At 40.2% G+C, this 27,924-nt stretch overlaps 1 protein-coding gene and 1 non-coding gene across 3 annotated transcripts in view; both read left to right on the top strand.

Annotated features, from left to right (window-relative positions):
- The window catches only part of ACVR1 (activin A receptor type 1), a 125,460-nt gene that overhangs the window by 19,735 nt on the left and 77,801 nt on the right, over positions 1 to 27,924 (top strand). The gene's annotated exons all lie outside the window — the stretch shown is intronic.
- LOC150022079 (small nucleolar RNA SNORA57) lies at positions 3,064 to 3,209 on the top strand. Its single transcript, XR_016513624.1, has one exon. It is a non-coding gene; the product is annotated as a small nucleolar RNA SNORA57 (small nucleolar RNA).

Below are 27,924 nucleotides of genomic sequence, written 5' to 3'. Positions count from 1 at the left end.
CTATTAAATTAATCCATGAATGCCTGGAATCTTTTTATTGTCTTTTATTCTGCATCTTGGTACAGCTGAATGATCATTACCTAATAGCTCAGGGTTAAATCTGTTAAACAGTTATCTCCTGTTTTATCTAATTTTGATACTGTGACATTTTGACTGTTTTCAAGGAATTGATGTTTGTGCAGTTTTAGGAATTCCATGTAAACTGTATTTACTGGGGATTAATACCATTTAGAGGGTCATGGAACTATGGCAAACTGATATTTTTGTAAAATTGGTTCCTATCTTCTCTGTGTTTGCATAATTATTTAAAAATAATTTTAAGTACTTTTGTTTGTACATGAGTAGATGTGTCTTAAACATGTTATCCAGCACTTACTCTGTGCCGATTAATTTCAGGTTGATTGAGTCTAGTCTCCTCTCCCAAGGCCTTGCTCTATATTTTTGTCTGCCCTTTTCCCTCAACCTTCTCCAACTTATCCTCCTTGTTGTGTTTTCCCCTTGAGCTTAGAAATAAGGTTATATCTCCTCTCTCTTGAGAGACTGTTCTAAATGTTGCAACTTTCATAAGCTGCTTGCTAAGGAAACATTCCAAAAAACGAGTCCATCTTCATTGCTGCTGCTGCCTCTTCAGCTCCTAGTCATCTTCAAAACATAACATTTTTTTCTCTCACCATAGTTTTCTAAGGTGCTCCCGTTCATTAAATGTGTCTGAGGTGACAGGTTGAGACCTGATGCAAGCGCCTCAGGGGTATTCTTGACTTCCTTAGGGGCCTCTTTAAAAAAAAAAAAAAATTATTTTTTAATTTAAATTTTGATTTTAGAAAGTGTGAAGGGAGGATGAAAGAGAGGGAGAGAAACATTGATGTGAGAGAGAAACATCAACTGGTTGCCTGCCCCTCATGCCCGGACTGGGGACCAGGCCTGGAACCCAGGCATTGGAAATCGAACCGGCGACCTTTTGGTTTGCAGGATGATGCCCAACCAACTGAGCCACACAGGCTGGGGCAGGGGCCTCTTTTTAGTGGTAGAGTTGTAGGATCGGGAGGAGTTCTTCAGTGCCATCATTTAGCGCCTGCACTTATCCTGCCTTGTACCCTCTGAGTGAACCCCCAGGCTTTGCTGAAATTCTGCAAAGTTAGATGGTGCAGTACCTACTAAGACCCCACTTCCTTTGGACAACTCTGACTGTTATAAAATGGTTATTTTATTTTACTTTTACTTTGTAATAAATGCAGCTTCTATTCATCCTTTTGGTTTTAGTTCTTTTTTTCAGCTGTACAGACTAGAGTATACTACTATATTTACATGGTTAGAGCTGTAATATTCACCCCAGTTTTCTATTATTCGAGCCATATCTCTCTGGAGCTCCCAAGTGGTCATCAGCATCCTGCCCACATTGTAGCTCATGCTTCTGTTTCATTGAAAGTCTTTAAAAATTGGTATCTAGAGCTATTGCAATATTTCTGACTGGACTTCTCTTTCCTAATTTTTTACCATCCATGTTTGTATTAGGCAGCCCAGACTGCTGTGTTTCACATAGCCATATTTTGCTACTCACTGAGTTGACTATCAAGAGAAATCTGAAAGTCTTTATCAGAAATGCTGCTGCTAGGTCCTGTTTCCCTTGCATTCTTGTCTGCTTGTGCCCTTGTCTTTTATTCCCTTTACTACGTGTAGGACCTTAAATTTACCTTAATTAATTTTCGGTTTGACTGCTTTCGCCCCTAGCAATAGCCTGTTGAACATGTTTGATTCCATTTCCATCACTTTAGGAAGACATGAGGTCTTTATACACAGCACCCTTTGAAATCAGTAACTTATCTTTTTGTCCATCTTGACCTTTCATAAGAGACTTTGTCAGATGCCTTGTTAAAATCTAGACGTGTATGCTTCCTTGAACTTTTAGTTTCAGAAAGTTATTGAAAAAGGAAATTCGGTTAATCTTAGATGACCTGCTCTTAGTATTGGGATTATCACTTTCTAAATATTTAAAATCTGTTCTCAAATATTTCCTGGGACTTTGCTCTGTGTCTCTGTTTACATAATTTCCTCATTTTTATTTTTCAAAGCATCTATTGATCACTTAACCCTTTCTGACTTGGTTCTCTACTGACTTTCTTGTTCCTTTCCCTGGGGACCATTTCTCCCCAAATTTTGGAATTTTCTGATATAACTTGTTCCTATCTTTTTCACTTTTCATCCTCGAAGATTCTCAATACTTGAATTGTCCATTAAGGTAGCCACTGGCCACAATTTACATAGCGATGTAATTGCCTGTAAGGAATCTACTGACTTCATGTTGAAAGCCAGAGCAGGAATCGCTGACACATGGAATAGAAGGTTAAGGTTGACTATTCTGGGAATCAAGAGAGGAACACAGAGCAGTGGTCACAATTTAACTTGCTTGTTTCCGTTGCCAGGTTATACATGTATATTTGTGTCCCTGTCTTCTGCTAACAGTGAGTCATTTTACAAATAAATATTAATAAATTTATGTGTAGAATATTTTAAAAATAAAATTCTACGTGTAGTGTGCCAAGAGATAATAAGTTTTGGAAGCAAAATAAGTCCTTAAGTTTTGACCTGTGTTTCAGTGTAGTGATGTTATTTGAATAGTGCTAGGTTATTTGAATACTATAACGTTTGCCATCATTTTCCAGTGTCTGCCTATTTTCTATATGCTTCAGATTTGGTAACTACTGCTACACATAATATTTCTTATTAAGTCACTTTTTAATAAGAAACACATTTTAATTTTTTATTTATTTATTTTTTAGAGAGAGGGGGAGGGAAGGAGAAAGAGAGGGACAGAAACATTGATGCAGGAGATGAGCATCGATGTGTTGCTTCCTGTATGGCCCCGATGGAAGACTGAACCTGTAACTGAGGCATATGCCCTGACCAGGAATCTACTGGTGACCTTTTGCCTTGCGGGACGACACCCATCTGAGCCATGCTGGCCAGAGCTATTAAGCAACTTTTAAAAGATATTCATAACAGTAAATAGTGAAGGATATTGGAAGTATTTAAAAAATAATTTCTGATCTTAAGAATTCCTAGGTTCCTCTTCTTGGTGGGGGTCGGGCGTGCGATCCCGGTCCCCGTAATGTAGGGAGGCAGAGGGAAAGGGCTCCGGCCCCCTCGGCGTCATGTCTTCGGTGCCGACGGTTTCCAGTCCGCCGGTTCTATCCTCAAGCGCCGGGACACAAGAAAAAAAGAAAAAAAGAAAAAAAAAAAAAAGAATTCCTAGGAGTTCCATTTTCTTGTCCCCCAATCCCAAAGTCTGATGTCTGTGGGGAATTTGGAAACAGTAGTCCATAGCACTTGTCCCAAGTACTGTTTGTTCCTCACTGTAATGTGGTAGGTACAGAAATGAAGTGCTTAGAAACTGTTATGACACTTTGTTGTTGCCATGACTGAGCATGTGATCAGTGGACCCCACTCACTGGACAGACAGAGTGTTTTACAAAAGCTTTGGTTGATTTCAGATGGTAAATTTAGTTGGATAAGCACTGGCCTAGGTGAGAGATACTGGTGGCTTAGACCAGGCTTGAAGGTATGAGAAGAGGTTGGTTGGAATTAGGATATACTTTGAAGATAGAGCCAGTGGGATTTGCTACTGGATTAAATGTCAGATCATTCTAGATTATCTTTCCCCCTCAAGTTCTTTACTTGTGCAATGTGGACAGTTATGAGATCTATACTTATGATTGTTGTATGTCCAGAGTTGCTGGGAATTTCATTATGTGATGCTGTTAATATAATCTTCTGGTCCAGTCATATAATTGCCTTGATCTTCAACCCATCAGCTGCTCACCATTGCATAGAGAAGACTGCTTAGGTTGACTTTTAAGACATGTGGCATCTTCCCTCAGGCTCTTCTCCAGGGTTATCCTCTCCCATGCCCTCCTGTACTCTTCATTACACTGTTCCAGTCAATCTACTGCTGCACAGTATACCACTCTAAATTTAGTGGCATGAAATGACAACCATTTTATTATGCTCATAGTTTAATGAGTCAGGGATTTGGAAATGCACAGTCAGGACAGCTTGTCTCTGTTCCAGTGTCTGGGACCTCAGCTGGGAATACTTGAAGCTTGGGGGCTAGAATCATCTGAAGGCTTGTTCACTCACATGGCTGGCAGGTGATCCCGCCTGTTGGCTGGGAGCTCAGCTGGGGCTGTCAGCTGAAACACCTACATGTGGTCTCTCTGCATAGGCTATTTTTGAGCTTCCTCAGAGCATGGCGGCTGAGTTCCAAGAGCAACTGTCTCAAGAGTCAGGAAATGGAAGCTGCTCCTCCTTTCTTAAGGCTTGACCCTAGAAACTGTTACAATGTCACTTCTACCATATTCTTTTGGTCAAGCTGTTACAGAGCCCATATTCAAGGGGAGGGGATGGGATATACATTCCCACTATGGGGGGAAGTGAGACCAAGAATTTTGGGGCCATGCTTTACATCTGTCATAGTCTCCTGTTGGCCAGACTTCCTCTACTCTACTGTGTTTGAGTTCCTCTTTCTGTAAACCTCTCTCCACTCCTCTGCTCTCTACCCCTCCCCAGTTCAAATGCCATTTCTTTCTCCACATAGCCTTTCTTATGTCTCCTCCACTGGCCAAATTCAGGCTCTCCTTCCTCAGCGGTTCCATAGCATTCATTACTGTTTATAGTTCTTCTGTAGTTATTTTTCTTTCTTTTTTTATTAGATTATAAACTCTTTGAAAGTAAGGACCATATCTTGTTTTCCTTTGCATATCTCATAGCACGTGGGTTCCTTGAATTGAACATTCAATATTGAACTGAGTCCCAAATTTGGGACACAGATGGGTTGGGACTTGGCAGTGGTTAAATATAAATTTTTAATGAGAAAATTAAAAACTTTCCTTTTAATACAAATTTTGCTCAGCTTTCTTTTTTTATTGGCTCTGTTATAAAGTAAAATTTCTAAATTTTTCTCCCCTGTAGTCATAAAATTAGAGGAGATTAGTCCTTTTGATATTGTCAGTATCTTCTTCCTGTCTAGCTTCATCCCTACCCATGCCTTATTGTTTTGTACCGTGGATTGTGATTTATTACTGGGTCAGTTTAGTGAGTCACTATCACCATTAGAAATGAAAGAAAGTAAGAGTTTGGAATAAAAATTCATGAGTTGCAAGAGTAAGAATTGCTTTATGAAAATTTTGTTTTGGTTTTATACATGTGTGCGTGTAATAAGTTGAAATGTAAGATATATATATTCTTATATATATATATATATATATATATTCTAATAGTTGAGGGTTAAAATTTTTGAAAGTTACTCTCTTATAGCAACCCCCTTCTAAACTCTTAGTATTCTAGTTCATTTCTTTTGTTTCTGTATTTTTGGCTTGTTCCTTTTGATGTCTTTTCTAAGGGCTTAACTGCAGATCCTCCTGGGGACCATATATACATACATGTCCTTTATGCTCAGTCTTTTCTTCACTTCATCTCTTTTTATCATAAACCTCAGTGCCCAGTGTGATATATGTTGCTTTTCTTCTCCTTTGGAGACTTAAAGCCTAATCTTCTGCCCTCAAGAAGTGAAGAGATGGAATCAGCTTATTCTTTTTTTCTCTTTTATGTTTTTTTTTGGGGGGGGGGCTGTATAGCATGCATACAGCGAAATGCATGTTTGCATCTGTATGCATCTGTGTAAGCATCACACAGATGAAGATATAAAACATTTTTATCACCCCAGAAAGAAACAGCTTATTAAATCCTTTCTGGAGTAAGGTGGGTGGATGAATTAGTATATTCTCTCCATCTTACTTGTATGGCATATGTAGGTAATGTTGAATTTTGAAATGCACAGAGGTCTAAAGCAACAGAGTTTGGAAGTGTTAAAACAGAGGATGTTGAGTGTGAACTTGGGAAGAATAAAACAGGACCAGCTAGGGTGAGCCAAGGGAAAAAGCAAGAAAGAATCCTTTCTGAAAGAATTCAGGGGAAGAAAGTTTTATCTGAATTTCAGAGGAAAAAAACATAAAACTTCGTTTGCTGTTGCCACTGAACAAATTATGACAAACTTAGTATCTTGAAACAACACAAATTTATTCTCTTACAGTTCTGGAGGTTCTAAGAGGAGAGTCCCATTTCCTTTGGCTTGTGGCCCCTTCTCCATCTCCAAAGCACATCCTTTCTCCCTGTTTCCATTAGTCACATAGCCTTCTCTGCAATTAAACCTCTCCCTGCCTTCCTCTTTAAAGGACACTTCTGATTATGTTTAAGGCCCACTGGATAATCCAGGATAATCCTCCTATCTCAAGATCCTTAATTTAATCACATCTGCGAAGTGTCTTTGTCCTGTAAGGTCACATTTACAGATTCTGGGTTTTAGAATGTGGATACTTGGTTTCTGTTCCTCAAGAATCTTTCCTCACATAAGGAAGATCTGCTGGATATTTGCTTCTAATTTACTTTCCTTTTTAATATTAGATTAATTTTTCTTAAAAACTGCATTGTACATTTTATTCTCTTGCTCAAACATCTTTGGTGACTCCCTGTTAGTTAATAAGATTAATATGACCTAGATACACATTCAAGTTGCTCTTTCACTCCAAGGTACATTTCAAGCTTTTCTTTCTCTGTTTAGTCTCTAATTCAGCAGCATGTTTCCTCATTGTTCCCCACCACTACCTTGTCTTCTTTCCTCATCTGATATCTTCCTCCTGCCTATTGTGCCCTGTACTCATCCTGGAAGACCTTCCCCCAAGCTGTATTTTTCTCACCATCTATATCAGTTTCCTTGGACTTCCATGACAAATGAGCACAAACTTGGTGGCTGAAAACAACAGAAATGCATTCTTACACAGCTGGGAGATCAGAGGCCTAAAATCAAGGTGTTGGGCCTGGCTTCTCTGAGGGCTCTTGGGGAAGATGCTTCCTTGCCTCAGCTTGGCTTCGGTGGCTCCTGGTGTTTCTTGGTTTGTGGTTGCATAACCCCTCTCTGCTCTCATTGTCACATAGCCTCTCCTTTTCCTTTGTGTGTCCCTTAAAAGGACACTTGTCATGGATTTAAGCCCCACCCAGATAGATAATCCAGGACAATCTCTTGAGATCAATATTTAAGTATATCTGCCAAGACCCTTTTCCCAAACCTAATCCCACTCACAGGGTCTAGCAATTAGATGTGGTATATCTTTGGTGGTGGTGGTGGTGGTGGGGCATTCAACTCACTCCACCACCTCAGCCAGCAGCCACGGTTTATTTCTTTGACCTTTTGACATTACTTGCATAACAACATGATTTGAAACCCCTCATCTCTGTCGTATTATACTGCCCCTTAGTGAATAATTCCTGCCTCTAGACTATAAGCCCTTGAGGGCCAGAACGTTTCGTTTGCTATGCAAGCCTGAGCTCCTGGCTAGCCGTGTGTGCTTAAGAAACTGAAAACTGAAACAAAAGCTGGTATATCCTGGCATGGTGATTGTCAGGGTGCTCTTTTGAAATACAGGAAGTGATCTTTCTCATGGCAAGGTTTTTTTTATCAATTTCTGGTAGTTTTCTTTTGGGTGCTTTTTATTTCTCAGGAAGTTGAAGTGAGCAGCTGGGAGGGAGCAGAGCCATCGCGGCATTGCAGAGCTGAAGCAGAGCTGAGACAGAGCAGAGAAACCTCTGCAGGGAAGGGCAAACCTGGCAGGGACAATGGGCTTGGACGTCTGCCAGGTGAAGCTGAGAGGCTGGCAGATCCGTCATTGTTAGTTGGGAATGTGTCGTACCTGCTCTCTTGGAAGTCTTTATCTTTAGTGGAATCCTTCCCAGTGGATTTTACAAACCTAGAAGATAGTTCTTGTAGGCACATGAACTTGAGCTTTCTCTGCACAATGGAAGGCTGTGCCAAGGGCAGCCCCCAACCTCGATTTCCCAGAGGAAATGGCCTCAGCGCTTCACCTGCCCCATAGGCTGGTGCTCCTTGGCCCGCTCTGCAAGCACAGGTGCTCTTTAAAGCTGAGCAGTGAGCACAGGTCGTAGGCTGTTTTCCCAATTACTTGCTTTTCTTCATTTGGCTTAATTTCAAGGTCATCTGATAATATCTTCCTTTTTCTTTCTCTTTAATCTCAGTCATACTTTGAATGGATGTTGGCAGTCTAACCGTATTATAGTTTAAGTTGTGCTCCGGTGTGTTTTGTACTAAGCATTTGAAGGTAACAGATTTTCAGCCTTTTTTTGGTGTTTTCAAGTTAATGATACCTTCATTTGAAGTTTTATTATATCCATGAATCCCAATATCACTGTAGAAGCCTGTGAAAAGGAACCATCACTTATAGCGACAGCATTCTATAGCAAGGTTGCTCGACAAGGTGTGTGTTAATCCTCTCCCATGATACTGTGGCTGGAAAGGAATGCAGAGAATGTATCATAATGGATAAGAATGGCTGATGGTGTCAGGCAGGTGTGGGTTGGAATTTCATCCTGCCACTTTCCAGCTTTGTGACATTAGGGAAGTTACTTAACCTCTCTGAGCTCCCGTTTTATCTTCTCCAAAGTGTAGATAATAATTCCTGTTGTGTTATTATTCATGTTGGGAGGATTAAATATGGTAACATGCATGCAAATCTCTAGCATAGCAGTATCTGGTACCTGAGAGGTATTTAAAAATAGTGGCTGCTATTACTATTTATTTTGCAGAGAAAACTAGGACACTAGCAATATTAAAGAATGTTTCCAAGTTACCATAAGTATCTAACTTGCAGGATTTAGTAAGCAGACCATTAGAGTATTGTGCAATGCAGTGTTGAATACATCAGTCATTTCACTCTGGCTATATGGTATTTATTCGGTTAATTTGTAGAAAGATAGGAAAATGGCATGAATAAAAACACACGTATTGACTATATTACTGAGCCTAAGCATTTATCATTTTTCAGCTCTGTAAAGCAACACTTCCCATTAGTTCAAGGTCTCTACCTCCAAACTCAATGAGGATAGAATTTAGAGTATACTTTAATACTGTTAAATTTGTATTATAGGAATAATTTTGTGACTTGTTAAAGTCTGAGAGGTTTATTTAGTATCATTTGGCTTTTATAATAGAGATGTGGTTAGATATATTATTCTTTGTACTAGGAAACCTTGAATTCATATACTGCCTTGCTAGTTTTCAGATTAAAAGAAAAAAATCATTGTAGATGAGCCTTGGAACAGTCCCTTGCCCAGAGTCAATATTTTGGATTACAGTTATGTACTTTCTCTAAGCCCCTCTGTATATGAGACCATTTCTGGGTTTTTCAGAAGAAAAACATGAAAGAAAGGGCACAAAGTGCTAGAAATTGAGGCAGTGGGTCATCATGTGGCCTGGAATATTTGTGTTGTGTGTGGATGTTGAAGACTTTTGCCAGAGTTAATTGGTTTGTGAGTTGAATTTCTTAGGTAGGAGTGTGTGTTCTTCCATAGAGGACATCTTCTCAGATTTGGGACCTTCTAGCACGGGACATGGTTAGATGAATGACATAACTTTTGTGTGGCGTTTTTAGCCTGCATGTAGACTGCATGGGGTAGGAACTTGGTTGCAGGTACCACCAGTGCTTGAAACAGTGCCTGGCTCCTTGTAGGTTAGGTGCTCAGTACATAGTGGTTAAAGTACCTGAATGATATGGGAAGGAAAGGCAGTGAACTTGGTTCAGAATACCGTCAGTATTCCGCAGTTGATTTCTGGATGGGCCTTTCCATAGGGTCAAGGAGTTGGTTGGAAGAGAGATCCATCCATGCTGGGGGCAGTTGTATGTTGGGACGCCAGCTGTGTGCCTGTGCTGTGCCAGGCCCTGGAGATGAATGGTGTGGAAGGCCTTATCCAGGGTCATCTTCAGTGTTTGGATCATTGTTGTTTCTGTTTTTCAACAGTGGCTGTAACCAGGGCTGTTTCCTTAGAATGACTCTTCCCAAAGAACTGAGGTGATCTCTGGGTTCAGGGAATTGGGTGGATCTTCAGCCACTAAGCCTAAGTCAGTCCCGAGAATTTTGGTGCACTTTATTGTCCCTGAGAAGCAGCTAGATACATATAGTCGTTGATTTATTTACATGATTTCCCCATCTAAGCAGTCTTCGGTGGCCTTCTTGTGCTTCTTTAAGTTCCCCACAAGTGAGGAGTCAGAGCAAGCTCCCTTTACCAACCCCACCCTCCCATCCTACATCCTAATATCCTCATATAAAAGAATTAATATAAAGGTTTGAAATTCCTAATAGTTGTCATGATTGAAAGGGGTTGAGAGTGAGTTAATCTCATTCCATCCCTTGTCCCCCACCCCACCATCAGTATTTTGAGACTATGTTCTACAGTTTTTCCTAAGGACCAAATTGAGATCTCATTCATATGATTTTCAACTTTCAAGTTTGTCTTTGATCTTTGGGGATCAGAAGCCAAGTATGGACAAGAGGAGGGTAAGAAACATGGCTTGCCAGGGCATGGAGTGAGCTTATGTGCATATTTCATAATTTTTGCCATACCTGATTGGTTGTGCTGAATTTCTTGGGGGAAGAGGCCTGTAGTTCTTTTACTCACAAGGGAGCAGAGATTGTGGTTGCTGTCAGGCCGGCAGCCAGGAGGATATTTATAGTATAGTGAGTGGCGGCGAGCCCACCGTGGTTCTGGATACTCCTCCTGCCTTGAAGTCCCCGGTGTTCTTGAACCAAACCCTGCCCTTGTTGGCCAGATGGTAGTTAATGATAAAGCAGAGAGGGCTGCAGGATGTGTTCCATGTGATGGCCTTGGTGGCTGTCAGCCTGCAGGTGCTTATGCTTTGGTTGACCAGAACCCCTGGTGGAAGAGCAGGTGTCCCCTCCCTCCTCTGTTCAGGGCTGAGATGGTTTCCTGGCCTTTCTTGGAGTTGACTTCATTGACATGGTGCTGATGAACCACTCGCTGACCAGAGTCCACTCTTGTCTATATGCCCCATGGCCCAGGTTGTGCTAAGATTTATGACACCGAAAGAAAATGAGAATCATTAATTTAGCTTCCTCATTTCTCCTTGAATTCAGGTCAGATATTTAGACTTGCGTTGCAAAAAGGGCCAAAATCAGGGGACGGTTTGTATACTTTAGCTTATTTTAGCATATAAGGATTAGAGGAGAAAAGTGAAAGTAAGTTCTAACAGGAAACAACCAAAAATGCAAATTTTTTTCTTGTTTATGTGATAAGGTATAATGGGCATTTGTGTTAACTGGTTGATGTTTTTAGGATGGAATGATGGTTCATCTGTTAGTTTGCCTTTGCACATTGCAGAAAATGCAGTCCAGACTAGACTTAGTAAGATGAGAAACTAATGGCTGCCATACGTCCAGGACAGGGCACCTTTTTGATCTGGGTTGACCCAGTACTCAAGCAGTGTCCCTGGGACCCTAATTATTTTTTCTTGGTCATCTCTTTTCTAGGAAGCCTCTCCCTTTGTGGTAGCAAAAATGGCTATGGCATATTTTCCCAGGTTTAAGTGTAATGAGAAAATCAAACTTTTTTTTTTTTTTTATGCAGTTCCTGTAAGATCCTGACAGGTCCACTCTGATTGGACCAGCCTACATCCTACCCCACAGTCAAACACAGTCTGCTGATTGATCTAGCCTCTCCTCCCCCAGTTCAGGCAGAATAGGAGGGGGCATATCCCCAGTCCAAAGTCAGGAGTTGTTGTGGAAGGGGTGGTGGGGGAATGGTGAGTACAGAAGCCAGGGAGGCAAACAGTTCCTACAGAATGATTCTCTATAAAGCACATATTTGGGGGCTTTGGTCTTCCTGATAAAATCTTGTTCTTGGACCTCCTGCCTTGATGCTTAATGGTTACTACCTCAGTTTTTGGGAAGCGGCAAGTTCTGGGTAGGTTTTCTAGGTAAGTCTAGTGCCCCCTAGGAGTAGAGGGCCAGTGATTTTGCTGATGTCCTAGGGATGCTTACTGCAGGGTATCAAATTACAGTAGGTCTTAATGGCTGCCATGCTAGGTAGCTGTGTGGTGTGACATTAGCTCAATTAGCTTTCCCTGGGTGCCCTTACGTCAAAGTTGTAGCTGGACAGCTATTCTTGCCATATGTTTTGTATGTTGCGGAAAACACGTGTTCTGTTTCTCTCTGGCCATTCAGATTCATTTTGGGTGACTGTCTTGTTGGCTTGGGGCTGAGGAGAGGGAAGGGAGGGCTGCATTTGGCAGCGCTTCAAGCCTGGAGCAGCATCCTGCAGCCAGCACCATAAGCTGTATAATTTGTCCACAGAGGCCTATGCATTATAGAAATGAAAATTCCTTCTCTGACAGCATTCATTGCTTAGCACGCAGCAATTTGGCTGTCAGAAACAGCTGGCCCTGCAGGGTGGGACAATGGAAAGGCGAGACCAGAGAGAGGCCAGTGCTTACTCAAGTCTCCCACTGTGAGAGGATCAGGTTTCTGAGACTGTCATTAACAACAGACTGCCAGGGGCTCTAAGGCAAAGCTTCCAGGGAGCAGGAGCCTGTGGCTCAGACAGTTAGTGATTTTCCTTTTTTTTTTTTTTTTTTTTTTGCTGAATGGAACAAAAAGATAAATTAAAAATAAACTATTAGCCTCTTTTGACACTCCAATTTTGGCTTTCCCTAAATGGTCATTTCTGATTGCGTCTTCTACTTGGTGAGGATCATTTGTGGGGAAGTCAATCCCTTCTAACCTGAGTATAGCTGTTATTGGTGAATTTTAGGAAACTCAGAAAGGATTTGGGGTGAGGTGCCTGAGGGGTTGCTTGATGTCCACATATTTGAGGTCTGCAACTTTAGGTTCTACTTACGTAGAGGCAATGCCGAGAGGACCAACATTGAGGGCCCATGGAGGCAGGCCACGCATGAAGAAGAAGGCCTGTGTGCTTGTTCCCCAGATGAATGTGCTGGGAACTGGAAAGGGGCAGGGTTGCCTACTTTAGCTCATATTAGCATGTGAGGGTTAGAGGAGAAAAGTGAAAGAGTAAGTTCTAACAGGAAACAACCAAAAATGCATTTTATTTTATTTTTGCATTTTTGAACCACACAGTTCTGCTGTGTGTATCTGCAGTGTGGCTGCCTCTGTGCATTTTCCTCTATTGATTCCATGACTCATGGAGCGTGATCTCAGCAAAAAGCACACTTAGACTACAGAGGAGACAGCTGTCTGTTACAGGAGGACATATTTTCTGGGTTTCAGTGGCGCCAGATTTTTCCTGTGAGTTTGTAAACTGGAGTTGTACTCACTAGTAATATCTCATACAGGGTCTTTATTTATTTATTTTGTAAAAAGTGCATTTAAAAATCATCTAAATACTATTCTTGACTTTTATTTCACAGTTGAACTTTTCATCTAGGAAAGCAGTAATATGTTTTCTTAAAGCTACATGTCAAAAAGGGATTTTTTTTCATACAGCAAAAGTCTAGAGGAAGTTTAAAGCAATGTGGTGGGAAGTACTTTGCCTTTTGAAAGGGAACAGTGTTTCAGAGAGATATTGGTGGCTCAAGATAAGTTTGGCTGTTGGAATTTGGTTGTTGTTCAGTGTGGCTGGAACTGTATTTCCTCCCTATCCCTCTAAATCTGTTTCCCTTTGTATGATAGGGACTGAAGTTCCCAGATGTTGTTTGGATTAACGAGTGTGTGTGGGGAGGGGAAAAAAAAAGCTTTCTTAATGATAATAACAGAGTCAGACTGGCTGGTTCTGTACTGACAGGAAAATGGAGAGATAAAAACTCCATTAATGGTGTGTGCACTGACTAAGTAGCCAATAAAACAATGCTGTCCTCACTGGAAACCGGTCCCAGACTGGCAGCACTCCGTGCCAACTGCAGGAGACAACAGCTGCAAAGAGGGGCAGAAGTATTCAGTCAGGAGTCTGTGTTAAATGACTGGCTGGGGGCGGTTCTTTTGTTCTCCTCCTCCTCCTCCTCCTTTTCCTCCTCCTTCTCCTCCCCCTCTTCCCACTTTTGCCCGTTTTTCTTGATGAGCCCTTCTTAATGCTTGATGTTCCAGAAATTGAACCACATCAGATTAAAACTTAATGGTTACTTGCAGAATGAAGTTGGCTGGTAGTTCCCAAGCCTATTTTTCTGGGTTAGTTTGATTTTGTGACAGCAGGAATTGTTAACTTATATAAAACGTATCCAGGGATTACTGTCAAAGTTTGATAGTTTAAGTTAAAAACCAGCATAGTCACTTGTCAAAGATGTAACGCTATGGTTTCCCCCAAATATATTTGAATTTCTATGCTCAAAATTAGTAACAAAAAAAAATTGTCACATCTCATTTGGAGAGTGGTAAAGACTTGGTTTAGTCGCATTCATTCTGTGTGTACCTTCTGAGCCTCATTCTCTGAGTAAAAGCCTTGTGCTCAGATCCTGGGCCAGCATGGCTATGTGCAGGAGACCTCTCACTTTGGAAACTTACTGTATCCTGGCCAGGTGAGCATCAGGTCTCTAGAGGAGGGAAGGAAAGAAGCACTATTGGAGTAGCTTTGAAAACCAACTCTGAAAATTCAAGTCTTGTCCTTGTTTCCTGTGAGTTTAAAATCTAAGTTACTTTAACCTTTTACTGTATGGTATATGAGAGGGAGAGACTAGAAATTTGACTGTTCACTTTTGTGCCAAGTCCTGTGCCACAGACTTTATAAATATTTGGAATTTGGTATCTGTAGCCTTCATTTTACAGGTAAAGGGACAAAAATGTTGAGGAATTGAGTTTCTCAAGGCTGCAGAGTCTTTTCCTCCTGCACTTGGGTGCAGCAGGAATGGGACAAATTAAATGAATCAACAGTATGTTATTTATTGCACATAATTGCAGTGGACATCCAAAGAGGAGGGGCGGGGTGTTCTTTATCTAGATTCATCAGAATGCTGGCAGCGGAGAAGGTCGAGACACACTCTGCTTAAGTCCTGGAAGGTCTCCGTGGAGGAAGAGAGACAGTCCTTTATTTCTTGCCCACTCCCTTAAATGCATGCCTTCTGTCAGACACCATGACACGGGATGGGGACTCAGAGCTGAAGAGGACGAAGTCTTGTGGTCACAGGGTCTGCCATTGCCTGGTGGGCAAAGCCAGGGCTGGGAGAACAAGGATGGGCACCCACGCACCCTGGGAGAAGTGAATATTGACAAAAGTACCTGGTGCTAGCTTGGTTGAGAGTGAGGCTGTTCCTGATTACCCTCCAGAATTGGAGGACTTTGAACATAAAGTGAAGATGTTGACTAAAAGAGTAAGGAAGAGCAATAAATCATGACTTTAAGTGCAACGTGCGTTTCCCTTTTGGAAACTACACATGGCTTATGAGCAGTCTCAAGGGTCCTAGTTACAGCCCTCACTCTCACAAGCCACTTCTAGATCACCCTAAGTGGCCAGTGGCCAGTGGCCAGTGGCTCAAGCATGGTTTCTTCTCTATTGTGACTAGAGATGGCAAAGTAAGATCCAGGGGAAAACTATGTCCTTTTAGATAAAGCCTTTATGTTAATTATTTTAAAAAATATGCGGTATAATTTTCCTTTAGATGGCAAACTAGAGAGACTGTTCTGCAGGAATACGATTCCTCAGTGATTAATATTAGATATTGGATGGCCTTTAACATGTCATGCTTGCGCTCACTGTGCCAGCTTGTCTTTTTCTAAATGTCCGGGTATCACTGTTAATTTTATATGTTTAAAGGACTTGGGTGAGTTCTAGATGTGACACTTGGGTTTTCATGTTTGGATTTTATAGTATAAATTGTTCCATAGTGTTCTTGATAGATGTTCACATGTGCATCCATAAGAATAAAGAATGGATAAAGTATATTAAATTAAAGGTGTTGGCCCTGGCTGCTGTGGCTCAGTGGATTGGGTGTCGTCCTGTGAGCCAAGTGTTGCTGGTTCGATTCCCAATCAGGGCACATGACTAGGTTGCACGTCAGGTCCCCAGTTGGGGGCGCAAGTGGGAGGCAACCACACAATGATGTTTCTCTCCTTTCTCCTCTCTCTAAAGATAAATAAACAAACAAATAAATAAATTATTAAAAAAATAAATTAAAGGTGTTGTTCTCTGGTTGGTTGATGGTGACTTGTGTTCACTATGGCTAACCCTTGGGGGGTGGAATCTATATACTTGTTATAAATGTGGAAATTTCCCTTTACTCTATCAATAAATTTACTGGATGAGGGATCCTTGCTTTTACCATTGGTTTATAGTCCTACTGTAAGGCAGAGTTAGATTGCAGTCCAGTATGACTGTTGCAAGTGATTTATTCATTATTGAGGTAAAGACGTGTTGAGACACTTCAGATCCAATTCAGCACTACAAGATACACTCCTTTGCTTTCTATTATGTCTTCCAGAATGAGAAAAGAATTGAATTCAAAGGGAAGACAAAGTGACTATATTTTTGAGTTGCTACAATGTAAGAACTATTAAGGAAGGAAATGAGTATCACAGAAGTGAAGATTATGGTTCTAATATTAACTATCAATAATAGTAATGACTTACCCTTTAAAGATGGTTATAGATCAGGTTCTGTTCTGAGTGCTTTACATATATTCACTCACTTAATCCTTATAATTACTCTGGGAGATAGGCACATTTTTTTTTAAATCTTAATTTTTCAGATGAAAGAAATGGGGGCACGTTAAGTTATGCATCTAAGGCTGTCACGTTAGCAAATGGCAGGGCCTGAATTCTAACTCAGTCTGGCCTCCGTTCTGGGTTTTAACCACAGCGTAGGGCAGGAAGACAATAATGACTGGGGCATAGCAGCGTGGGGTATTTCTTAAAAAAAGAAAAATTAGGGTCTTCACTAAAGGTTGTAGCTGCATTCTTTGTATATGTGGATTGAATATATATATTCATAAATATGTATTATACACGTTTGTGTATGTAGTGTATCCACAAATTCATACCATATTTGAGAAATGGCAGTAAATATGTGTGTAAGAGACTTTCCTTACCATTCTTGATATTTGATGTACAATAAACCTTATATCTGGGAACTACTCCTCTCCTTCTAGAGAAAGAACATATTCACATATGGAAGCTACGGAAGCTCTTCCCAACCCTGGCATGCCCCTGCTTCCATGGAATATTCATATTGATTTGCCCTTCCTTCCACTAAATTACCTCGTATATTGGATCCCGTCTTACTTAGCCAAAGGCGTTAGGTGTTGACCATGACTCTAAACTAGAAGTTAAAGCATTTGTGTGTGCGTGCTAGGGAAGTTTATATAAAAGTGTATTTAAAATAAAATAACTTCTAGACATGTGTCTGACCTACTCTTCACATGTCCAAAGTGAAAAATGATGGAAGGACACCTCACAGTTGTGTTAAACTGGTCTAAATTTGGTTATAAGTCCTAGGAGATGCAGTTGAATTTATGCCAGAATGTGTTATCTTAAAATATACCTGAAAGAACTATATGTACAACCAATGGGCATGGACTAAGGCAGGGGATTGGAGGAGAACTGGAGGGAGGTAGGTCACTGGGTAGAGGGGAACAAAGGGAAAAGAAATTGGGACAACTGTAACAGCATAATCAGTAAAGCATATTAAAAAAATAAATAAATAAAATAAAGTAAAATACACCTGACTGTCCAGCAGTGCTGGTAGAACCAACAAAAATGCTGCACATGAAATAACTAAAATGTTTTTTAAAAAATGTTTATTACCGAAGCGTTTTCTCCTCCAATACTTAATGCATTCAAAACTAAAAATAACAGTAGCTAGCCTTTTCCTTCCTGCCAGTTTTAGAAAATAAGCCATTCTTAAACTTACAGGACATTATCATTTTCCTTTGGGATTTGTAAAATTAAAAAGCAGAATCAGGGAGTCAAGTGTTTATGAAATGGGTGAGAGCTTAGTGACCTGAAACTCAGTGGAATTTTTGTCAGAGCTGTTGACAGTGTGCATGGTAAACACAGGCACTTGCTAATGTTTTTGTTCCCTTTTTATATTCATGATCCACCTTCGTCATCCTGTCGTCTTATTGAAAGAATCCCATCTCAGTGATACTCAGCTTACTCTCCAACTCCACTGGAGAGCAATCTCCAGGGGCTTTCATGTGCAGCTGAGGAAGACTCGTGTGTTAATGCATTGGTCTCTTGAGGAACTTTGAGTGAGAGAATTTAGCTGGCTGTCCACGTAGCATCCACCGGGGGAGGGCAGGGCCGACAACTTACTGGTCATCTTAGTGCTTGTTGAATTGCTTTTCAAGGCTAGAAGCGTGTGGCATAGGTTTATATGTTTACATTTGTGTGTATATGTGAGTGTGTACATACACATACATTATATATATGTTTTTAAAGGTTTTTAAAATTGTTGCTTGGATATATAGAACACATTTTCAATGAGAATGGTGTTATTAAAACCATGAGGAAGATTTAATTTCACATTAAATTCTGGACCAGTTGGGAATTTGTGTTATTGATGGTAAATATAGATTGTTTGTATTAATTGTCAGGTAAATTGCTTCCTAAAAGTTGCAATATCACAAATGATGGAAAAGCTGATGCTTCAACTTGTGCTGATGTAAATTAATCACAGGTGTGGAACTTTGAGGCTTGTGATGAAAAGACTGCTAACAACTTGAGGCATGTTTTATTGTATAGAATTAATTGATAAAAAATGAATCTTGGTGCTAAACTATGTGTTCTAATTAATAGCAACTCAAATCAAGAGACTATAATTTCATTAGTGGACTGAGTGTTTAATGACACTTGAGATGAAAAACATAGAAAATACCTCTGCTTTGTGGTTACTCACATAAATGATTTGAGTAACAAATCCAGAGATTTAAATGTGATAGATTATATAGTCTTGATAGGTTATGTAGTCTTGATATTAGCACATGCTTCTGGGAGCAGACCCACCCCCACCTTCCCACTCCCTATCACTCCCACCCCAAAGCTTCATAGGAACCAAAAAGACAATTCTGCTGGGGGTTTGCCTTGATGCTAGGTAGGCTGCCTTCAGTCCTGATCTTCACTTGCTACGTCCTTCCTGCTTTTACCTCTTCCTTTTTCTCCCCATATTTGACATTTCCTTTCTTAGAGCCCGCTCCATTTTAATTTTCTGGCATGTCACCTTCAGTTGGAGCGTGGTGATGATTTGCAGATTCTCAGTCTCTTCATCTGATAGGTAGGTGGGGACTAGGATTCAGACAGTAATGTGGTCAAGATCCCAGAGCCTGGGAAGTGACAGACATAGGTTCAGTTCCCCAGCCCGTGTGATTCCAAGCCTTTGGCTCTTTCCACAAAAATGAATTGGGAGACAAGAGTATGACCATATAGTTAACAGGCACAGCACAGTATACACTCAAGGTCTAAGCTGTACAGAAAAAGGTATAAGAGCTCTCTGACTGTTTTTTTTAAATAATAGGTTTATTGAGTTAGTTTATATATCCAGACCCCCTTTTATGATGTACAATTTAGGGGCTTTTAGTAAATCCAGAGTTGAACACTGTCTTCACTATCTGGTAGAGCCATCAACATGTAAGACAGGTGTTAAAGCTAAAATCACTGAAGTAGAAGTCAAAGGGTGGCTCCCAATTATCCTGTGATATGAATGGAACAGAAACTGAGTTCCTGGACCAACCCTGCAATGGATACCCGTGTTGAATAATCGTCATAGAATCCTCCAGAACAGTAAATTCTCAACCATCAAAAAAAAAAAAAAATCCAATTTTGATCAACTCAAACCTCACATTCTTCTGCCCATTTGTATTACAAAAACAACAGGACTTAAAAATTTTTCGAAACATATTTGTGTTTTTGATTTTTCTAAAATATATCTGCCACCCCCATTATTTTGATTGGCGAATCTTCTGCATCTCAAGACTTCTAGGTCATTTTATTGCAGGTTTGCTTGAACATATTAAATGAATCAGTATAGTCATGATTTGAAATGACTCATGCACTAAGCAATTTCATGTGTAAACTCAGTGTTCCCAGCCAGTGAGTGCTTTAACAGGCAAGTTTATTCCTTGGATCTTCCTTCTTAACATTTAACATGGGCCATTGCCTCCTTTCTGTTACTTTCTTTATGCTTATTAAATTAAGTTAAATTACATTATACAGAAATTTATACATTTGTTCTTTTCTCTGTGTGGTATAAAAAGGCTGGGGTTGGGAAGATGGCTGGTGGGGTCGGGGAGGACCATTAAGAAGACAGCATTGTCACGAGAAGAACTTACCCTTTTCCTACTCTGGTCCCCAGCACCTTGACTGACGACCTCTGGAAGGAGGCCAGTGAGTTAGAGCTGAGCCACGGGAGTTGTAATGGGGCCTGGTGCCAAGTGTTAAAAATTAACATTTTTCTTAAAAGAGGAGGCATCTGCCTTTTTATACTTTACTGACAACATCTTAATTTCCAGTAATATTACAGTGTTAGCATGGTATTTGAGTGTTGTTCTCAAGTTACTTTTCTATATATATAATTTAGAAAAAGATTATGTACTGTAGTATCAGAGTAGGGAATACTTCCTTGTTTTCATACGAAAGTCATTAGAAAGCGATGGTTTAGTGTATGTATTTAGTTTACACATCTTTCCGTAAGAAACACTTTACTTCTTTCTTAGTCACTATAATTTGGGATTTGGGAGAGTTGTGTTATTTTCATTTTTGCTTTGAATTAAAAGCCATCACAACACTAAAAGTGGACTCTGATAGGCCTGCCTCCCTTTTTTCCATGGGATAATTTTTATTGTTCGCATTTCCTGTGGTGGGTTTCACTTATGCTTTGAATTTGTTATCAGGGTTCACTATTCAACTACCAGCATTTATCAAGGACCTTATGTTTACAAGACTATCCCTGATGTTTCAGAGATGAAAATATACTACTTTGAGGAATCCCACAGACTCACCAGGCACTGAAATAAAAAAATGAAATGTACTTTTTAGTTTCAGTTTTGGAACAACAGGTGAGGGTGCATGTATCTCAGACAGGGTGTGAATACAGGGATTTCGGGGAAGGCTTCCATCAGGAGGTGGTTCTTGAGTTGATCCTGAAACATAGCAACTTGCCAGATGGAAAAAGGCATTTCAGGCAAGCAAGTGCAAAGGCAGGAGGTGAACAAGACTGTGGTGTCCTCAGGGAGCTGTAAGGTGAGATTAGCGTCAGGGTACCTGTGGGGTATGACTGGATAAGGTTGGAGAGGTCATGCACCAGGTCATGGAAATCAGGAAATTTGCATAAGGAGAGCCATTGACAGCTAAGCCCAGGACAAGCAGCTCAGTGACCTTTGACTTTATTGTTGTCAGGTACATAGAGGAGGCCACATAGAGGCAGTTGGAGAGCTGCTGGTGGGAAACAATAAGGACTGGGACAAAGGCAAGGGTGGGGATTGGAAGGTGAATGTCTCGGTTTTTGGCTTGGTTATCAGTGGCTCTATGGCATGAGGTAGAACATAAAGGAAGATTAGCAGGTTTGGGGTGGTGAGTGAGATGGGTGGACATGTTCACTTTAGTTTTATTAACCTAATTCCCTTGTTCGAAAACTGGATATATTCTCATGCCTGCGAGAGGCTGTTCTTGATAGACCCCACTGTTATTCTACTTTCTGCATGTTTTCTTACTCAATTATTTTTCAGTTGGCAAACAAGCCATTGGTGTGCAAATGAAATTAAAAGCAAACTTCTGTGAGCTAATAACTAAGTTGCTAAATAAAATGAGAAATGTTATTTTTCCTTATATTCTAAATGAATGGGTTGGGTGCTGTCTCAGTAGAGGATTTGGAAAACCATCTTCAATTGATGGTTCAGCCGTTCCTCCTTCTTGAGGAAGTGTCTAAATAGAGAATCTTTTAGCTGGAGGTAAGCTTAGCAACTTGGGCCACCATTCTCAATTTATAGTTAGGAAAAATGGATGCCAGAGAAGGTAAAAGTGATTTCCCAGTCACAGAGCTATAGTAAAGGGGTGTGTTGAACTCATTAGTTAGTGTTTTCTCCATTCTACCTTGATGAATCCCTGGAAGAAGCCCAATGAGATGACAGGGCAGAGTGTGAAGAACTCTAATGCTTAAGGTTGCTTACTCCGTGATAGAGCCAGAGTCACCTGGATTCTTGACTTTAATCTTATTTTAAATCAATATCACTGTTCATACATCAGCAAACGTTTGTTGACTATCTACAATGAAAGGGATGTTATTACAAAACTAAAAAGATAAATAATAGGCTATTTTCCTCTTCAAGAAGCTTGCAGGTTAATTTTTCAGATGACTCATTACAGGATTGGCAACTACTTTTTATAAAGTGCATTGCTTGTCTGATATAATTACGAATGTAGTATAAACAGACACACAATAACAACAAGAAAACAAAGCCATACAATATATTGTTTACTTCTTTTTTAACTTTACTGGGTCTTTTTTTATTTGTTACCTTGTTCTTTCTGCACTGGAGGATAAGCCGTTTCCTTCCTAGCCTGGGAATGCTTTTATGCTTTCAGCAGATAACACATTAAACCAAACAATTACAAAAATAATGTTGGTAGTCTTTCATTCAGTTTATTCTTCTTGAACCTTAAGTAGGGAGAGTGATCTGGTGAAAATTTTATTTAGGTTGGTAAATGGCATAAATATTTGGAAAAGGGCATTGGAGGACTGGTTCTTAAAAGTTTTAGTTCTCTGTTCATTTATTTCGGTACCCCCCCTCTTTTGTAGCAGCCCCCTTCAATGTTTCTGGAAATTTCTGTAGATACAGTTTTGAAAAACTTAACCTAAATTTGGAGTAGTTGTTGAGTTAATAAATGTACTAAGAAAACATATGGCCATTTTAAGGTACAGACCTACTTTATGAAATAGTATTTTTTCTATAATTCGTGATATGTTTTTTATGTTTCTTGTGTTAACCTGTTTCACTCAAATAAGAGTATTTGGTACTTTTTGCAGTGATTTTAATATAACTCTAGTGTAGAAACTTAGCCATTTACTGATAGAGAATTTTTCTTTTCAAGTTTATGAGCTTGAAATTGTTACTGCCTTTGGTTTTTCTGTAATTTTAAGCTTTTTTCCCTCCGCAAATATCTAAGTAAATCTGGGATACAGCAGGATGTTGGATACAAAGAGTTCCTACTTTGAAAGAAGCTCTCATTGAAGCTTTGTTAGTATCTGTTTAGGGAGGGTATCTAGATACAAGAACCGGAGAGTAAAGGTTAAGAGTAACAAAATACCAACATCCCTTTAGAAAACCAGAACATCTGGTTCTGGCCCAGGTGGGTGGCATCCCTGTGAACTCTTTTACAAAGGTGCTTTGAGATCATGAGATGATGATAGCCTTCAGGGCAGTATGTGTGAGGGTAATCATCAAGGATGACCACATTACTGAGAGACAAGATAAGCAGTGTCTCATGGTAATGGGGAGTGCTGCAGGAGTGGGATTTATACACAAAAGCTGAACCCAACAGGCTGAGAAAAACCATCTATTTACCAGTGTGGTCTGGTTCTGCCTTGAGAGTAGTGGATTGGGAGGATGGAAGAAATGATGTTCCTCCTTTCTTACCTCTGCCTGTTCTCCATCCCTCTCTACGCAAGGTGCACTGATTCCTCACTCGAGACCTTTTGGAGATTTAAATACAGCTGGAATAGAGCCACCTGGGTTTGGGCTAGTGGGGTGTCTTGAAACTCAGAACTGATCCAGGAATTGACATGACTTTGTGGAACAGCCACAGACCCATGGACTGGGTAAGGGCTCACAGGATTTGAAAAATTGACACCTGTGGTATGAAGGGAAAATAGAAAAATAAGGGGGGACGTGTGAAAGATCCATTGAGTTTTTTTATTGAGCTACCAGCTGCTCCACAAATTCTACTATGCAGTTGGGAACATCAGCTGACCAGAAATGTGATTTCCTGCCCACATTGGTTAACAAAAGATACCATTGGGCATTGTGTAGGGGAAGAAATAAGCGGGCCGGGGGGGGGGGGTGTAAAAAATAAAAAAGGAGAAGGAAGGGATGGAGAAGGAAGAGAGAATGAGTGAGTGGTGTGTGATACCTCGAGTGAGGTATGTGCTTCTTTGTCTTCTCTGTCTTTTGTTGAATTTTTTCCCTGAGGTCACACCTCCTGTCTAGTGGGAGTTGACCAAGGGGTATCCTATTTTAGTCTGTAGCCTTCCCATCTGGTGTCTGGATTTCTTCTAAGCTGCCACCAGTGGGGCAGTGAGTATGGGGTATGAGTCTTTCATGGTCTCTCCTTTCAGGTTTCCCTGCGCAGTCCTTTATAATATTTATTTAAAAAGCTACTATTTTTATGAGTCAGAATGGTCAAATTTTGACCTTTCTATATGATTCAACCTAATAATTTAACCCTTGTGAGTCTTCATCATTGCTCCTTAACTGTTGAGTTTATAATAATAGCTTCCACTTATTAGCACCTACCGTATGCGATGTACGGCACATGTGGCAACTCTGCCCTTGAGAGACTGGGGCTCAGACAGTGGCCCAAGGTTATGTGTCCAGTGATTGGCAGTGCTGGGATTCAATCCAGGACTTCATGGTTCAAGACTAGAACCCTCCTGGTGCTACAGTATCTCACTGCCTTTGTTCTCTTGAGTTTTATCCTGGATCCTTATGTTTTATTTTCTGGCACAAATAATTACGTCTTTGGCTGGACAGAAAAATGGATTTTGGTGAGTCACCCAGCCACTTCAGATGAGGATGTTTGAGATTATACATTATAAGCAGGTTATCTTCAGAAATATAGTATGGTGCTTAATTATATTCACTTCTGTCATACTCCCCAATGAATGTTTCTTACTTCAGCCAAATTATAATTTAAATTCTGGAGGAGAAAGGTGCTCTAATACTTGGGCCTAAAATCCATCCCTGGGGCCAAAACATTAGGAATTCTCATTGTCATCCTATTTCCACTTTGGCTGGTCTCCTCTCTAGGCTTTGAGACCTTAATCTTTTCCTTAAAATATCCTAGAGACTTTGTTCTTCCTCACCCCTGCCTCTCCACAAGTCTTCCCCCTCCATTTTTTAAAAGTTTAGTGAGTATGATCCCTACTCTGTATTTAAATACATACCCGAGAAAATAGTGTTTCCATGGTAGAACTCCTTCCCAGGATTTCTTGGAAAGTATCCAAATCCTGAAAAAAAATCAGTTAAGAAATCAGGTAATGGGAAAACGTATTGTACATAGAGACAGTAGGTCCAGGGAATCCACTGTTGTCAAGTTGAAAGCTATCTTGCAGAGTTTAAGAATAAGCTTGACATTTCCCAGAGCCAGCACAGCATAGGAACACAGAGGAGAGAATCGGTCACGATTACTGGTAGATGTTGCTATGTTATAAATGTGTGTTTGTGGCCCTGTCTGCTGCTACTGGTGAGTCATCCTTGCAAATAAAATAAATATAAGTTTATATGCATACCATAGAGTATGCAAATCCTTGTAAGTAGTATTCTAAGAAATATGTTTTTGAAGCAAAATAAGCCTTTAAAATGACAATTTCAACATGTAATTCTGTGTAGTGCTCTTAACCTTGCTTGTAGACCCAATGCAAGTTACAGCAGGGGTCAACACACTTTTTCTCTAAAGGGACGGATAGTAAATATTTTAGGCTTTGCAAGCCATATGGACTCTGTCACAAGTATCAGCTCTGCTGTTTTAGTGTGAAAGCAGCTACAGACTATACGTAAAATGCACAAGTGGGGCTGTGTTCCAGTAAAACTTTTACTTACCAAACAGACTGCGGGCTGAATTTGTCCTGCTGTTGAACTACTACCCAATAATGTTCACAGCATTTCCCAGCATTTGAATATTTGTTACAGGCTACAATTCTTTGTAAATTCTATTACGTTTTTTTTCTCAGTTAACAATTATTTTTAGATATCCATAATAATGAGTAAAGAACATCTGGAAGTACTTTAAGAATAACTTATGATTTAAAGAAATCCAGAGAAATTCCTGGGAATTCTTATTTCCCATTCTCATGTCCTAAAGATTAATGACTATTATATTTATATTTACGAATTGGAAACACCCAGAGTAGAGGATCTGCTGTATCTCTGCACTTCTCTGTACTTCCTGATTCAGTCAGCAAATTATCTTTTCTCAACTTTATGTGGCCCTCCCTGTTTTTTGCGCTGCCTGGTGTCCCCTGAGTTTATCAGTTGTCTGGGCTGTACGACCTACTTTCCCACTGGGATATTGGGAATCAGAAACCAGTTGATATCCCCACTGTCTGTCTCCAGAATTACTAACAGATCAAACCTGTCTTGTCCCCATATTCAAGTGCTTGGAGTAGATTCTTCTTCAAGATACTCAGCATCTTTCATATGCTTTGTTGTGGCAATATTATTTTAGAGCCAGAACAAGAAGACATTTGTAGAATCATGCAGGTGATTTGTGTTATTGTTTGGGATTGGTGTGCTTTATGCTTTTCTGCTACGCTGTTTCAGCACTTCTATTATTCTCTTAAGGGGCAGGAAACAGGGACGGGAGCTAAGAATAACTACTATGAGCACTCAGTTCAATTCTTGCAAACAGTCAAGATGGAAATTAACTTACTGGTAATTAAGAATACAGATTTGAGAGTCAGCAAAACTTGAATTGATTCTTGGTTGTGCTGCTTATTTAAAAGGTGTGATCTTGGACAGTTTTAACCTTTCTAACATCGTTTTCTTATCTTTCAAGTGAGAATAATAATACCTTCCCCTCAATTTTGCATTGTTAGGATTGTCAGATAAAGCAAGTATGAGGTTAAGCACAGGTCTAGAACCAAGGGCTCACTAAATGATAGCTGGCATTATTAGTAACATTCAAAGGTGGGAGGTATTTGTTGTATTTCTTGGGAAAGGAAACTGAAACGCAGAGGTGGAATGATTTGCTTCACATTTAGGAGGTTGGAAAACTGAGTTTGGCTGTTTCTTAATTCCACGTGCCTGCTAGCATGTGCTGCTACTTAGAGCGGTTTCAGTCAACAGTAATTCTACAGCAAGATACACCAGCATTTATTTGGGTTATGTGGTTTTGGTGAATTTCTTTTTGACATATAACTCTCAGAATATGGTGGCTGTGGGACTGCCCACCTGGACTTTTGATGTATGCAAATGAACTGTATGAAAATTAACCTGGATCTAGCCTCTCCCATAGGAAATAAAAATGGACTTTGCTCATTCCCAGAAGAAATGTTGAGGGACCTAGCAAGATATATTGACTGGCCTGGTGGGGGAAAAGCAGGGAGATGTAAATAACCTGCTGAAAGTGTTGATGGTTAAACTCACCCTAACAGAAATACATGTTTGGAAAAGTGTGGAATCGGCACCTGTGGAAGCACAGGCAGACGATGCCTATGGGCCCTTGTGGGTGACCGGGAGTCTCCACTCCGCCTTCCTTCCTCCTTCCTCCTTCCCCCTTTCCCCTTTCCCTTTCCCCTGCTTGTACAGGCCCTGGAGTTGGTGTGGGATTTCCTCTTACCTCGAACCCCTTTCCTTCCCTTCCTTCAATAAATCTGGTGTAAAATCCTAGACTGTATTCTGGGTGATTTCTCGGAGCAAAGGCAGCCTGACGGTAACATTATATTAGTTTCAGGTATACAACATAGGGTTTTGGTATTTGTATATATTGTAAAATGATCACCACAGGAAGTCTAGTTAACATCCATTATCATACAAGGGATGATGTCTTGAACGGCCAAGGATTTGCAGGATGTATTGGGAAACCACAATTTCTAGAAGCCAAGGGTACAGTTGTAGCTAACAAGATGACAAAAACTTGCTCTGAATTTTTTTTCCTGTTGCTTAGCTGCTATGTTGACTGCCAAGAACTTGTTTGATTTTAAGTACCTTTTATGCTTGCCTATTAGTCAGGTTCCATCATATTACAATGACTTTTAAGATATTATTTATGGTCTTTTAAATTGGATTAAAGCTTGCAATCGGAGATGGATTTTTCTGGATTTCTCTTTATCCCCTTCCTCACATTCTCCCTCTACCACTCCACAGGAAGGTGCCTCAGACCTTTATGGGTCAGATTTTCACATGGCACAAGGCATGA

The sequence above is a fragment of the Furipterus horrens genome, unplaced genomic scaffold (assembly GCF_987537825.1).
Source record: "Furipterus horrens unplaced genomic scaffold, mFurHor1.1.pri manual_scaffold_1, whole genome shotgun sequence".
In the NCBI taxonomy this organism is placed as follows: Eukaryota; Metazoa; Chordata; class Mammalia; order Chiroptera; family Furipteridae; genus Furipterus; species Furipterus horrens.
The sequence above is the reverse complement of the archived record's forward strand: the minus strand, read 5'-3'. Positions and strand labels throughout refer to the sequence as shown.